This window comes from Balaenoptera physalus (assembly GCF_965194825.1).
Source record: "Balaenoptera physalus genome assembly, chromosome: 1".
In the NCBI taxonomy this organism is placed as follows: Eukaryota; Metazoa; Chordata; class Mammalia; order Artiodactyla; family Balaenopteridae; genus Balaenoptera; species Balaenoptera physalus.
Genome location: NC_138882.1, coordinates 153,462,706 through 153,478,620, shown reverse-complemented (window position 1 = coordinate 153,478,620; position 15,915 = coordinate 153,462,706). Strand labels below are relative to the sequence as shown.

The following is a 15,915-nucleotide window of genomic DNA, read 5'->3' as shown; positions in this document are numbered from 1 at the left end:
AAAGACATCAAATTTCATGTCCTCTTTTGGTTAGCAACATTCAGACAAATGAAAAATATCTAATCCCAAATATTAGTCCCTGAATTTAAGTCCACAAAGACAGTTTAGCACACTGATGAATGATTTAAGAATCAAAAACAGGTGAACTAACTCTAGGTAAAGTGTTTAAGGCTTTGGAATACACGTCAAATAATATAGCTCCCGTGTGCTTAAACTATTTCTAATAAAGACATCATGAAGTAAAAAAAACTACACACCATTAATTCCACATTTCACACACACCCTTCAAGGTCCATTTCAAATACTACCATATCCACAAAGCCTAGAATAACCTAGGTGTCTCTAATTCACATAGCAAGAAGTGATTTCTTCCTTCTTTGTGGCACTGACAGCATTCTAGTTTGTATTATGGTTATCTGTGATTGATACATCACCCCTACTAGATTGTAAGGTCCTTAAAAACAAGGAATAACACTTATCCAATAAAGAACGAATGGTCAAAAAAGATTCATTGGCCATATATAAAATTGAAGAAAATAAGAAGATAGAGTTCCTACGTCTGAAAAGCTCATAGTATAGTGACAGACATATACACAAACAATAATAAAATAATCTTAAATGAGCTATTAGAGAGGTATAAAAAACCTGTCGTAGAAGCCATTAACTGGGAGAATCGGGAAAAGCATCAAATAGGCCATTACATTTGACCTAGGTCTTTTAAATAAGGGATGGAGTCTGCTGAATAGATGGAGGTGGGGGAGAGAAATCTATTCCAGGCAGAAGGAACAGTAATTGCAAAAGCAGTATTTAATCCCTGCTCCACAGGCATGAGAAGTTATCTGTTCCATCATAGTGCACTTAACAAACAGATTAACATTTTCAGCTAGAACAAACTGACTTACTTTGAGATAGGCTTTGTCTGTTCAGGCATAAAGGCTACCAATAAGGTCAAAGAATATTTATAGGAATTGCTACTTGATATAAGAAAGCAGAAAGAAACAAAGGAAGAAGAAAGTGAATCTCAAAAGTGAGGGTAAGACAGAGCAAAGCGGCACAGAAAAATACTCCTTGTTCTTCCTTAACTCATCTTTACATCAAATCAGTTTTAGGACAAAGTGCGCTCACCCACTCATTTAAATGTGTAAAGTGTGCCCTTACCTCTAACAGTGAGTACACGATCGACATGAACAGAAGAGGGGCAAGGAAGATATACATTATCTTTGTCTTGTCACTAAGACAGTCATGAGGTGGGTAGAAGCACAGAGAAAATCAGTCCTTTAGGGACACACCAATAACTCTGAACCTGAAGAGGATGTTGAGAGTCCAGAGTTACAGGAAATCCTACAGCTTTAGCCATAAAAGATGGTTTTGTATTACTACATATCTGCTGCGTCCCACAGCCTCAGGCCCAGCCTAGTCACGGGTGCTGTTTCAGGCTTTCCCTTCTTTCTCCTCCTCTTCCTGTAATTCCTGATGCAGTGGCAGCTGAGGCACAGCCTGAGCAGGATGCAGACGCTCTCCTGATTGGTATAAGGGTAACGATGGAAAAGGAGTTGGGCTCATTTCACTTGACGGACTGAAAAATCTGCTTCATGCTTTTGCTCTGCCATGGTACCACAGCTTTTACAAGCAGTCATAATACATGTGACAACACTGCTGAGTTAGGTCAGGTTTGACTGAAATACTATGAAGTGTACATTGTGAAAGACATTAATAAAAAACATGACACTTGTATATGAAGAATACGCTATATGTAGGTTACTGGAGTTTTTTTTTAAACATCTTTATTGGAGTATAATTGCTTTACAATAGTGTGTTAGTTTCTGCTTTATAACAAAGTGAATCAGCTATACATATACATATATCCCCATATCTCCTCGCTCTTGCGTCTCCCTCCCACCCTCCCTATCCCACCCCTCTAGGTGGTCACAAAGCTCATCTCCCTGTGCTATGTGGCTGCTTCCCACTAGCTGTCGATTTTACATTTGGTAGTATATGTATGTCCATGCCACGCTCTCACTTTGTCCCAGCTTACCCTTCCCCCTGCCCGTGTCCTCAAGTCCATTCTCTATGTCTGCATCTTTATTCCTGTCCTGCCCTTAGGTTCTTCAGAACCTTTTTTTTTTTTTTTAGATTCCACATAAATGTGTTAGCATACGGTATTTGTTTTTCTCTTTTTGACTTACTTCACTCTGTATGACAGACTCTAGGTCCATCCACCTCACTACAAATAACTCAATTTCATTTCTTTTTATAGCTGAGTAATATTCCATTGTACATATGTGCCACACCTTCTTTATCCATTCATCTGTCAATGGACACTTAGGTCGCTTCCATGTCCTGGTTATTGTACATAGAGCTGCAAAGAACATTGTGGTACCTGACTCTTTTTGAATTATGGTTTTCTCAGGGTATATGCCCAGTAGTGGGATTGCTGGGATGTATGGTAGTTCTATTTTTAGTTTTTTAAGGAACCTCCATACTGTTCTCCATAGTGGCTGTTATCAATTTACATTCCCACCAACAGTGCAAGACGGTGCCCTTTTCTCCACACCCTCTCCAGCATTTATTGTTTGTAGATTTTTTGATGATGGCCATTCTGACTGGTGTGAGGTGATACCTCCTTGCAATTTTGATTTGCATTTCTCTAATGATTACTGATGTTGAGCATCCTTTCATGTGTTTGCTGACAACCTGTATATCTTCTTTGGAGAAATGTCTATTTAGGTCTTCTGCCCATTTTTGGATTGGGTTGTTTGTTTTTTTGATATTGAGCTGCATGAGCTGCTTGCATATTTTGAAGATTAATCCTTTGTCCGTTGATTCGTTTGCAAACATTTTCTCCCATTCTGAGGGTTGTTTTTTCATCTTGTTTATGATTTCCTTTGCTGTGCAAAAGCTTTTAAGTTTCACTAGGTCCCATTTGTTTATATTTCTTTTTATTTCCATTTCTCTAGGAGGTGGGTCAAAAAGGATCTTGCTGTGATTTATGTCAAAGAGTGTTCTTCCTATGTTTTCCTCTAAGAGTTTTATAGTGTCTGGCCTTACATTTAGGTCTTCAATCCATTTTGAGTTTGTTTTTGTGTATGGTGTTAGGGAGTGTTCTAATTTCATTCTTTTACATGTAGCTGTCCAGTTTTCCCAGCACCACTTATCAAAGAGGCTGTCTTTTCTCCATTGTATATTCTTGCCTCCTTTATCAAAAATAAGGTGACCATATGTGCATGGGTTTATCTCTGGGCTTTCTATCCTGTTCCATTGATCTATATTTCTGTTTTTGTGCCAGTACCATACTGTCTTGATTACTGTAGCTTTATAGTATAGTCTGAAGTCTGGGAGCCTGATTCCTCCAGCTCCGTTTTTCTTTCTCAAGATTGCTTTGGTTATACAGGGTCTTTTGTGTTTCCATACAAATTGTGAAATTTTTTGTTCTAGTTCTGTGAAAAATGCCGTTGCTAGTTTGATAGGGATTGCATTGAATCTGTAGATTGCTTTGGACAGTAGTTATTTTCACAATGTTGATTCTTCCAATCCAAGAACATGGTATTATCTCTCCGTTTGTATCATCCTTAATTTCTTTCATCAGTGTCTTATAGTTTTCTGCATACAGGTCTTTTGACTCCTAAGGTAGGTTTATTCCTAGGTATTTTATTCTTTTTGTTGCAATGGTAAATGGGAGTGTTTCCTTAATTTTGCTTTCAGATTTTTCATCATTAGTGTATAGGAATGCAAGAGATTTCTGTGTGTTAATTTTGTATCCTGCTACTTTACCATATTCAGTGATTAGCTCTAGTAGTTTTCTGGTAGCATCTTTAGGATTCTCTATGTATAGTATCATGTCATCTGCAAACAGTGACAGCTTTACTTCTTCTTTTCTGATTTGGATTCCTTTTATTTCTTTTTCTTCTCTGATTGCCGTGGCTAAAACTCCCAAAACTATGTTGAATAACAGTGGTGAGATGGGCTTCCCTGGTGGCGCTGTGGTTGAGAATCTGCCTGCCAATGCAGGGGACACGGGTTCGAGCCCTGGTCTGGGAAAATCCCACATGCCGTGGAGCAACTGGGCCCGTGAGCCACAACTACTGAGCCTGCGTGTCTGGAGCCTGTGCTCCACAACAAGAGAGGCCGCGATAGTGAGAGGCCCGCGCACCGCGATGAAGAGTGATCCCCGCTTGCCGCAACTAGAGAAAGCCCTCGCACAGAAACGAAGACCCAACACAGCCATAAATAAATAAATAAATAAAAATTAAAAAACAAAATAGTGGTGAGAGTGGACAACCTTGTCTTGTTCCTGTACTTAGAGGAAATGGTTTCAGTTTTTCACCATTGAGAACGATGTTGTCTGTGGGTTTGTCATATATGGCCTTTATGATGTTGAGGTAAGTTCCCTCTATGCCTACTTCCTGGAGGGTTTTTATCATAAATGGGTGTTGAATTTTGTCAAAAGTTTTTTCTGCATGTATTGAGATGATCATATGGCATTTCTCCTTCAATTTGTTAATATGGTTTATCACACTGATTGATTTGCGTATATTGAAGAATCCTTGCATTCCTGTGATAAACCCCACTTGAGCATGGTGTATGATCCTTTTAACGTGTTGTTGGATTCTGTTTGCTAGTGTTTTGTTGAGGAGTTTTGCATCTATGTTCATCAGTGATATTGGCCTGTAGCTTTCTTTCTTTGAGACATCTTTGTCTGCTTTTGATATCATGGTGATGGTGGCCCCGTAGAATGAGTTTGGGAGTGTTCTTACCTCTGCAATATTTTGGAAGAGTTTGAGAAGGATAGGCGTTACCGCTTCTCTAAATGTGTGAGAGAATTCGCCTGTGAAGCCATCTGGTACTGGGCTTTTGTTTGTTGGAAGATTTTTAATCACAGTCTCAATTTCAGTGCTTGTGATCAGTCTGTTTATATTTTCTATTTCTTCCTGGTTCAGTCTTGGAAGGTTGTGCTTTTCTAAGAATTTGTCCATTTCTTCCAGGTTGTCCATTTTATTGGCATAGAGTTGCTTGTAGTAATCTCTCATGATCCTTTGTATTTCTTCTGCAGTGTCAGTTGTTACTTCTCCTTTTTGTTTGTAATTCTATTGATTTGAGTCTTCTCCCTTTTTTTCTTGATGAGTCTGGCTAATGGTTTATCAATTTTGTTTATCTTCTCAAAGAACCAGCTTTTAGTTTTCTTGCTACTTGCTATTGTTTCCTTCATTTCTTTTTCATTTATTTCTGATCTGAACTCTATGATTTCTTTCCTTCTGATAACTTAGGGGTTTTTGTGTTCTTCTTTCTCTAACTGCTTTAGGTGTAAGGTTAGGTTGTTTAATTGAGATGCTTCTTTTTTCTTGAGGTAGGATTGTACTGCTATAAACTTTCCTCTTAGAACTGCTTTTGCTGCATTCCATAGGTTTTGGGTCGTCGTGTTTTCATTGTCATTCGTTTGTAGGTATTTTTTGATTTCCTCTTTGATTTCTTCAGTGAACTCTTGGTTATTTAGTAGCGTATTGTTTAGCCTCCATGTGCTTGTATTTTTTACAGACTTTTTCCTGTAACTGATAACTAGTCTCACAGCGTTGTGGTTGGAAAAGATACTTGATACAATTTCAATTTTCTTAAATTTACCAGGCTTGATTTGTGACCTATGATATGATCTATCCCGGAGAATGTTCCATGAGCACTTGAGAAGAAAGTGTATTCTGTTGTTTTTGGATGGAATGTCCTATAAATATCAATTAAGTCCATCTTGTCTAATGTGTCATTTAAAGCTTGTGTTTCCTTATTTAATTTCATTTTGGATGATCTGTCCATTGGTGAAAGTGGGGTGTTAAAGTCCCCTACTATGATTGTGTTACTGTCGATTTCCCCTTTTATGGCTGTTAGCATTTGCCTTATGTATTGTGGTGCTCCTATGTTGGGTGCATAGATATCTACAATTGTTATATCTTCTTCTTGGATTGATCCCTTGGTCATTATGTAGTGTCCTTCTTTGTCTCTTGTACTAGTCTTTCTTTTAAAGTCTATTTTGTCTGATATGAGAATTGCTACTCCAGCTTTCTTCTGATTTCCATTTGCATGGAATATCTTTTCCCATCCCCTCACTTTCAGTCTGTATGTGTCCCTAGGTCTGAAGTGGGTCTCTTGTAGACAGCATATATACGGGTCTTGTTTTTGTATCCATTCAGCCAGTCTGTGTCCCTTGGTTGGAGCATTTAATCCATTTACATTTAAGGTAATTATCGATATGTATGTTCCTATTACCATTTTCTTAATTGGTTTGGGTTTGTTATTGTAGGTCTTTTCCTTCTCTTGTGTTCCCTGCCTAGAGAAGTTCCTTTAGCATTTGTTGTAAAGCTGGTTTGGTGGTTCTGAATTCTCTTAGCTTTTGCTTGTCTGTAAAGGTTTTAATTTCTCGGTCGAATCTGAATGAGATCCTTGCTGGGTAGAGTAATCTTGGTGGTAGCTTTTTCCCTTTCATCACTTTAAATATGTCCTGCCACTCCCTTCTGGCTTGCAGAGTTTCTGCTGAAAGATCAACTGTTAACCTTATGGGGATTCCCTTGTATATTATTTGTTGTTTTTCCCTTGCTGCTTTTAATATTTTTTCTTTGTATTTAATTTTTGATAGTTTGATTAATATGTGTCTTGGCATATTTCTCCTGGATTTATCCTGTGTGGGACTCTCTGTACTTCCTGGACTCGATTGACTATTGCCTTTCCCATATTAGGGAAGTTTTCAACTATAATGTCTTCCAATATTTTCTCAGTCCCTTTCTTTTTTTCTTCTTCTTCTGGGACCCCTATAATTCGAACGTTGGTGCATTTAATGTTGTCCCAGAAGTCTCTGAGACTGTCCTCAATTCTTTTCATTCTTTTTTCTTTATTCGGCTCTACAGTAGTTACTTCCACTATTTTATCTTCCAGGTCACTTCTCCGTTCTTCTGCCTCAGTTATTCTGCTATTAATTCCTTCTAGAGAATTTTTAATTTCTTTTATTGTGTTGTTCATCATTGTTTGTTTGCTGTTTAGTTCTTCTAGGTCCTTATTAAATGTTTCTTGTATTTTCTCCATTCTGTGTCCAACATTTTGGATCATCTTTACTATCATTACTCTGAATTCTTTTTCAGGTAGACTGCCTATTTGCTCTTCATTTGTTTGGTCTGGTGGGTTTTCACCTTGCTCCTTCATCTGCTGTGTGTTTCTCTGTCTTCTCATTTTGCTTAACTTACTGTGTTTGGGGTCTCCTTTTCACAGGCTGCAGGTTTGTAGTTCCTACTGTTTTTGGTGTCTGCCCTCAGTGGCTAAGGTTGGTTCAGTGGGTTGTGTAGGCTTCCTGGTGGAGGGGACTGGTGCCTGTGTTCTGGTGGATGAGGCTGGATCTTGTCTTTCTGGTGGGCAGGACCACGTCCAGTGTGTGTTTTTGGGTGTCTGTGACCTTACTGTGATTTTAGGCTAATGGGTGGGGTTGCGTTCCTGTCTTGCTAGTTGTTTGGCATAGGGTGTCCAGCACTGTAGCTTACTGGTCATTGAGTGGAGCTGGGTCTTAGTGTTGAGATGTAGATCTCTGGGAGAGCTTTCGCCGTTTGATATTACGTGGAGCCGGGAGGTCTCTGGTGGACCAATGTCCTGAACTTGGCTCTCCCACCTAGAGGCACAGGTCTGACACCGGCCGGAGCACGAAGACCCTGTCAGCCACACAGCTTTCGGGAAGTCTGCGGTCTTCTGCCAGCGTTCAGTAGGTGTTCTGTAGGAGTTGTTCCACATGTAGATGTATTTCTGGTGTATTTGTGGGGAGCAAGGTGATTTCCATGTCTTACTCCTCTGCCATCTTGAAGGTCTCCTTAGAGTTTTTCTATACGTCCTTCATCATAAGAAATGATCTATTCAGCATTGGTCCAAACACTGGGGAACGTATCCTAGATGAATGACAAAGCACTTTTGCCTAACTTGGGAAAATAAGACTTTGGAAAGAACTTTCTCAGATATTGATCATGGTTGATATGAAGCAGAGACCTGTCCAGAAACTGGAAGGACTCACTGATCATGAACTTGTTCACATTATGTGTGAGACGCCTGCTGAGGAGTCCCAGAAATACTGGGAGAGGAACTCAGTAGGTGGCTTTCTTTTTCTTGAGGCACACAGGAGCCATGGGTCAGCAGAATCACACTTTGAATGCAAAGGTAATCTGATTAGCACCCTCTTCTCCCCAAGAATAAAGGTAATGATCACTTTGGAGAAATACATAAAAGCATAATTTTAAAATATCATCTATAATCTGATTAGCAGAAATAATCCTGAGGAGAGGGGTTGAGGAATGGGCAACGTGGATGAAGGGGTCAAGAGGCACAAACTGCCAGTCATAAAATAAATAAGTCATGGGTATGTAATGTACAGCATGGGGACTAAAGTTAGTAATATTGTATTGCAAACTTGAAAGTTGCTAAGAAAGTAAATCTTAAAAGTTCTCATCACAAGGAAAAAAATTTGTAACTTTGTATGGTGATAGATGGTAAATAGACTTATTGAGGTGATCATTTTGCAATGCATACAAATGTTGAATCATTATGTTGTACACCTGAAATTAACATAATGCTTGTCAATTACACTTCAATTTAAAAGAAAGGAAAGAAAGAAAGAGAGAGAAGGAAAGAAAGAACCCATACCAATATCTTAGCATACTTATTTTCCAGCTTTTTTCCCTGGTATTTTTTTCCTTACATATTTGAGATCATACTATGCTGACATGCTTTTTTGTGAGGTGTGAATGATAAAGCTACATTTTAGGCATATCACTTTTTACCCCTTTACCCTCATTTAATTCATAGCAATCATCATCCCTGACATGTTATATATTTGTTTACATAAGCTCTAAAAAAGACAGGAACTTTGTTTTGTTCACTACTGTATCCTCAAGGTCAAGAACACTCATATTTGTTGAAAATATTAAAGGATAAAAAGGACAGAAACCATCTAGTTACTAAGGATATTCCAAACAGATACCATAACATTTCTTAGTACAACCAGCTGACCAACAAGGAATAACGGAAACCTTAAGGCTCACAAATAATCCCAAAGAACAGCTGTCTACCAGAGAATCCTGGGAGGAAGAAGAAAGCTTTTTTTTCTCCATGACCCATTCACAATCCATAAAATAATTAAGCTCAAGCTCACAGAAAACCTTCAAGAGATACTCGTGAATCACAGTCATTAGTAAAGGATCTACTTTCTCAAGCTGGTCTTCAATTAGTTCACTCACTCACTGACCCACTAATCCATTCACATTTAGTAAGCATCTTTTATGTTCAAGCCTAGGTACTAGGGATTTAGGGGGAAATAAGACACAACATCTACCTTCAAGGAACTCATGATTTAACTGAGTGATATACATGTACACAACTGCTACACAGTAAGTGTTAAAGTTCAAAGAGAGTAAAGGAGAAATAACACCTAGATTTATGTGGAAGGGGCAAAAAAAACTTTACAAAAAAGCTTTCACACTTTTACTTGTGGACAGAAAGGAGGTGGGAGGAGACAGAGAGATACACTCACTATACCCAAATATACACCTGCTCATGCACACACATTTTTCCATTCAAAAATTAAGTGGCCTTGAAGAAACATTCATGACCGGTGGTTTGTGGAAATGGAGAAAATTAGAGAAGAAACATGAAAGAAAGCAGAGGCTAAGAATTGTAAAATATATGAACATCTGCATGCTTAGCCTGAGTCACTGCCTGTAAAAACGAAGACCTACTTGGCATTTTACTAATGCTGGTGTCAAAGATGCTCTGGGGACACCATGAGTTCCCTTCTATATCCTCAGAATGTTATAAAGCTTTAATTAAGAATTGGAGGGACTTCCCTGGCGGTCCAGAGGTTAAGACTCCTCGCTTCCACTGCAGGGGGTGTGGGTTCGATCCCTGGTCAGGGAACTAAGATCCTGCATGCCACACAGTGCAGCAAAAAAATTTTAAAAATAAAAAAAAAGAATTCTTCACATTCTTGATAGTCACCATCAATGCAATTTTCATTTGTACAGGTAGCTGGTAGCAAGTAACAGAAGATTATAAAAAAAAAAAAAAAAAAAGAATTGGAAAGATTCTGCATTTTCTCAGTTAGGAGTTAGTAAAATATTCCATGCAAAAAATTTTCTGGCACCAGAACTAATCTCATTTATAATGAAGCGTAAAAAGAACATTTACAAGTCAAAATAAAATATATGTAGAAACTGAGTGACCTGAATTTGCTTTCTTTAGTTTTCTTTATTAGTCTTGCAATGTGTCTATCACCAGGAGGAAATGCTAAAATAATTGAGACAAAATATTAAAAATATTTAACATCCTCCTATTACTATCATAACTACAATATTTTAGAGGTATGTGTAGAGTGATTGATTTTTAATAACAAAAATTTACCCTTATGTTTTTAATTTATTTTGAAAGCTTACAATTCTCCTATTCTGTGGGATTAATCTTTTTGCTGACTAAATTTCCCAGTGAAAAAGGACAGGGGTATAGAGGTGTGAGTAAGGAAGGTAAATGTCCTGTGTTTGTGGCCTTGGGTATGTCATGCCACCTCTCTGAGTCTCCGTGGTTTTCAGATGTTGGAGAGTTTATGAACAAGTAAACTAAATAAATATGTTAAGAGCCTATATATAAGTTGGCGGAGAACACATATTTACCAACTTAACCATGAAAACTAAAAAAAAAAAAAAAGTCCAGCTTTCATTTGTCAAACAAAAAGAACTTTAAAAACTAAAGAGAAGAGAAAACAATTGTAGACTAAAAGAATCCTTTCCAGGAAAAGAGCTGGCAACACAAACACACACACACACACACACACTCACTCTCTCCCTTTCCCTTGTCTCTATTTCATTTGGAACTAATGAAGAGTATATTACAAGTAACTAGTCTGCATTTGGAAACCATTAAACTAAAAAGCAGTAGCAGCAATAACAACAACTACCATTTACTACGACAGGAACCACAATAAATACTTTAACATACATTATCTCATTTAATCTACCCAACAAAGCCTGAGGTGTAATTATTAACCTCACTTTATAGTTTAGGAAACTGAGACTTAGAAAACCTAAGGAACTAGCAATGTTATCTGAGTAAGTTCAGGCAGCTGGACTCAAGCATCCATGTCCTATTGATGACAACTCCTCTCACGACTGTTTATGTTTCCATTGAATTCAAAATCTTATGACAATGTAGCAGATTTGAGACACATCATTTATTCATTTTTTCAGCAGTCAATCTGTAAGCCTTTGCTACGTCTCAAAAGTTCTGGGATGACTCGCAGGTCTCTGCCTGGGCAACTGAGTAGACGGTAGCGCTATTAGCAGAGATGGGATATCCAGATGTTTAGTATTGTTTTACATTTCATAAGGTGGACAACTTTACTTTCAGACATATATCTGTGACGCATTAAGTAAAAGACCATCAAATATATATATATATATATACACATATAATATAAATAATATAAATATAACAGACAATATATTAAAAAATATATAATATATGATATATAAATGTTTACAATATAAATAGCATATAATATATAAATATAAATAATAAAAAATTATATACATACCCACACACATATATTTGGAGCACAGGGCTAGTGACTTAGATTTGTGGTTAGTAATATGATCAAATGTTAACAAAGACAATTCTGGCAGTCATGCAAGATCAGCAGGTAAAGAGACTGGAGGCGACTTGATAACATAGTCCAGGTAAAACATGATGAGGACCCAAACAAAGCTGAGTATAATGAGGAACAGACAATCAGGGTCCAATTGCGGGTAAAAGAACAAGACTTGGCAATTTATTGGAGATGAGGAATGATAGAGAAAAAGTCTAGGACGATTGGCTGAGGGCCAATAATAGTGTCATTAGTACATAAAGTACAATGTAGAAGGAGGTAAAGCTTGGCTCTGTTATTGTTTATACTATACGTTGAAGGAGAGACTAATTGGAAAAGATGACTATTAACTTTAAGCATTGTTGAGCTTGACACCTAAGGAGAAATATCCAGCAGGCAACTTGAAACTACTGGAAGTTCAGGAGAGAGTTCAGGCATAGAGGACAAAATCTAGGAGTCATCAGGAAACAGGCTGTAGTTGAAGGCACAGAACTGGACACCACCACCACAGGAAGTGTGTATTTAGAGAAGAGCAGAAGGACCAGCCTAAATACGGGACTAAAAAGATAGCCTCGCTCTTCAGTTTTTTCTCCAGAACATTGAGATTATTCTCTTGCTCTTGTTCTGAATAAAAGGAGACATCTGTCCCAGATACCTCCTGGGAGCAAACTGGCCTGAGGGAACAGAGACCAGTGCAATATAGGGCAACAGGAAAATGTTTTAGAACATACTAGATCAGCAGTTCTCAAAGTGTGGTCCACGCGCTCCAAAAGTCCCCCAAGACCCCTTAAGGGAGGTCTGTAAGGTCAAAACTATTTTCAGAACATGAAGATGTTATTTATCTTTCTCACTGTATTATCTGCAACAATGTTGCAAAACCAGTGGTGGGTTAAAAAAAAAAGTCGTGGGTGCTTTAGCGGGAATCAAGGCAGTAGCACCAAACTGTACTGGTTGGTAGCAACTGTACTGTTCACTATCACAAACTCACAAGGGGAAAAAAAGGCCAGTTGCACTTATGAACGTCTGTCCTTGATGAATCAATAAAAACTATTAATTTAAAATAAATTGTGACCCTTAGGTTCTTTTAAAAACTATGGAAGACAAAAGGAGAAATACACACAAGGCACTTCTGCTGAGTACCAAAGTATAATCAGTTATCTGGAGGAAAAGCACTTACATGATGGTCTGAGAAAAAAGGTGAACCAGCTGCTTTTTTCATGGAACACCATTTTTACTTGCAAGAAGTGACAGATAACAATGGCTATTCAGATTTAGGTATTGGGCAACACTTCTTCCTAAATAAAGTGAATCTGTCACTTTAAGGAAAACAACTGTATTTGTTGCGGATGATGAAAATTCAAGCTTTCAAGTAAAAACCGGAATCTTGGAAAGTTTTATCTGCCTCGTAAGCTTAACATTATACCAATACTTAAAAGACGCTCATGAGATGGATGGTGATATCAATAAAGATGATTTAAAAAACTATTTATAATGAAATGTGTCAACATTTGGAAGACATGCATAACTCAGTGAACCAATTCCAAATGACCAATGCATGTTACAAAATCATATATGGATAAAAAGTTCATTCAACGTGGAAGAAAGACTAATGGAGTTTAACATAACAGAGTATGAAAAGTTCATTGATAACAGTTTCATATTCCATACTGTAACTAACTTTGAACTTAAAATTTGTTGAATTTTGGTACAGTATCAAAGAAGAATATCCACAATTATCTGAAAAGGTTATTAAAATACTCGTCTCTTTTCCAGCTACGTATCTGTGTGAGGTAGATCGTCTTCATTTCACATGCTTCAAGCAAAACACATAGTGCAGCACACTGAATGCAGAAGTAGATATAAGGATTCAGCTGTCTTCCGTTAAGCCAGGCATTCAAAGAGCTTTGCCAAAATGTATAAACAATGCTATTCTTCTCACAGTTTTTTTTGGTTTGGAGTTATTTTTCTTGAAAAATATGTTATTTATGTTAATATGTAATGGGTTTATTGTTTTTGTTTTTAAATTAATTAAAACATTTTAATTTCTTGGTTTTAACTTCTAATATAGTAAAGACTGATAAATAAGACCCATATAAGCAAAAGCTCTTTGAGGGTCTTCATTTATTTTAAAAGGGGTCCTGAGACCAAAAAGCTTGATAATCTCCAGTCAATGCCTGTGTTTGCTTCAAAAAACCAACTTTTTTCCTAATTATTTTTTGTTGTTGTTGGAATAAGAGCCCAATAAGGTTGAAGTCTGAATTTTTCTCCCTCAATCCCAAAGAGTCCTTTTATAGACATTTTATAAGTTTCTTACTAAAATTCTTTCATTTATTTACCTAACATTTTTCATTTGTTTCCCCCATGCTCTCAGTACCCTTCATCAAATTCTGGGTTCCAAAGATACCTTAATTATTTCATTTACATAGTAAATAAGTAAAGAGACAGGATAATATGACGGAAAAATCAATCAACACGGATTCAGAAGTAAATTGGTATGTGGTCCTGGGGCTCAGCTTCCCTTCCGTATATCAAGAAATCAGACTAGATAATAGTTCTCAAACCTTAAATGGAATTCCACCATATAAGACAAGTAAGATGGATTTTAAGAGTTAACTCTAAGTTCATTTTTTTTTAATTTATTTATTTTATTTACTTATTTTTGGCTGCATTGGGTCTTCGTTGCTGCATGCGGGCTTTGTCTAGTTCCAGCAAGCGGGGGCTGTTCTTCCTTGCGGTGCGCAGGCTTCTCATTGCGGTGTCTTCTCTTGTTGCGGAGCACGGGCTCTAGGCACTTGGGCTTCAGTAGTTGTGGCTCGTGGGCTCTAGAGCGCAGGCTCAGTAGTTGTGGCGCACGGGCTTAGATGCTCAACGGCATGTGGGATCTTCCCGGACCAGGGCTCGAACCCGTGTCCCCTGCATTGGCAGGTGGATTCGTAACAACTGTGCCACCAGGGAAGCCCTCTTAATTCATTTTTAAGTTCAAATTTATAACATTTATTTATCACAGCGACAATGAAGCAATTTTGATTAACACAAATGTTTAAAGTCAGGGATCAAACTTATTTCTGTACTTGGTTTTGGTTGCTCTATTTGAAAAACATAATTCATCCAAGAGAGTAGCTATAACATACAGTTTTGAACAACAGTCTTGTAATCTCAGGGTGGTTTAAATAAATGTTTATTCAGAGGTTTGCACAAAAACCACTTAACTTGATAGTTCTTTAAAGCACCAGTGTATTCCAATATGTTAAAATCTGGTTTGTAACAGATATGAATGCATATACCTAATTAACTTGCAGTTTTTAAAAATTCAAAGACACTTAAAAAATAATGAAACTAGATTCTGCCAATTCCCTGAAGACCTCTCTGGAAGCTGGTTTCATGGAAAATAATGTGAAAACTCTGGTCCATAGCATGTCTAAGGTTCCTTCTGCTCTAACAAAGGCAGTAATGTAAGTTTGAGAGAGAAAAAAATCTGTGGCATCACCCTACGCCAATTTTTGTATTGTCAGAACTGGATGAGAAGATAAAAGGCAGAGGCATGGTAACAAAGTGATTAACAGCATGAGCTCTGAAATAAGACATGGATTAGAAACTGAGCATTGCTACAGTTATTGTGATCTTGGGCAAACTGCTTGGTCAGAGTCTCATTTTCCTCATTATTAAAGTGAGAAAGAACAGCACCTGTCTCATATAACCATTTTAAAGATTAAATGAGAAAAATGCAAAAACAAAGTTTGGATGACCTTGTATATAGCTTTGAAAAAAAAACAGAAAGGGAAAGAACGTTCAGACCTCTGATATTTCTGAGTCTGTGGAAAGTCTGTATAACTCAGCCTCAGACACCACTAACACGAAGCCCATTCAATTCTAAAGAGTTTTAGTTCTAAGATCCTCATTCAAATCACGATGTCAGCCAGATCATCGGTGAGGAAGATACAGGTTCTCATTTTGTATGTAAAGATGGTTCAACATAGGAAAATCAACTAATGTAATACACCACATTAACAGAATAAAGGAAAAGAAACCCCATGTGATCATCTCAATTGATGCAGAAAAAGCATTTGACAAAATTCACAATCCTTTCATGATAAAACACTGAGCAAACTAGGAAAAGAAGAAAACTACTTCAACATAATAAAGACCATATATGAAAAGCCAACACTGAACATCATACCAATGGTGAGAGATTGAAAGCTTTTTCTCTAAAATTTTTAACAAGACAAGGATGCTCACCTTCACCACTTCTATTCAACACAGAAATCCTAGCC

General features: G+C 37.4%; 1 protein-coding gene across 4 annotated transcripts in view; it reads right to left on the bottom strand.

The window, feature by feature from the left end:
• The window catches only part of EPS15 (epidermal growth factor receptor pathway substrate 15), a 157,149-nt gene that overhangs the window by 8,941 nt on the left and 132,293 nt on the right, over positions 1–15,915 (bottom strand). The gene's annotated exons all lie outside the window — the stretch shown is intronic.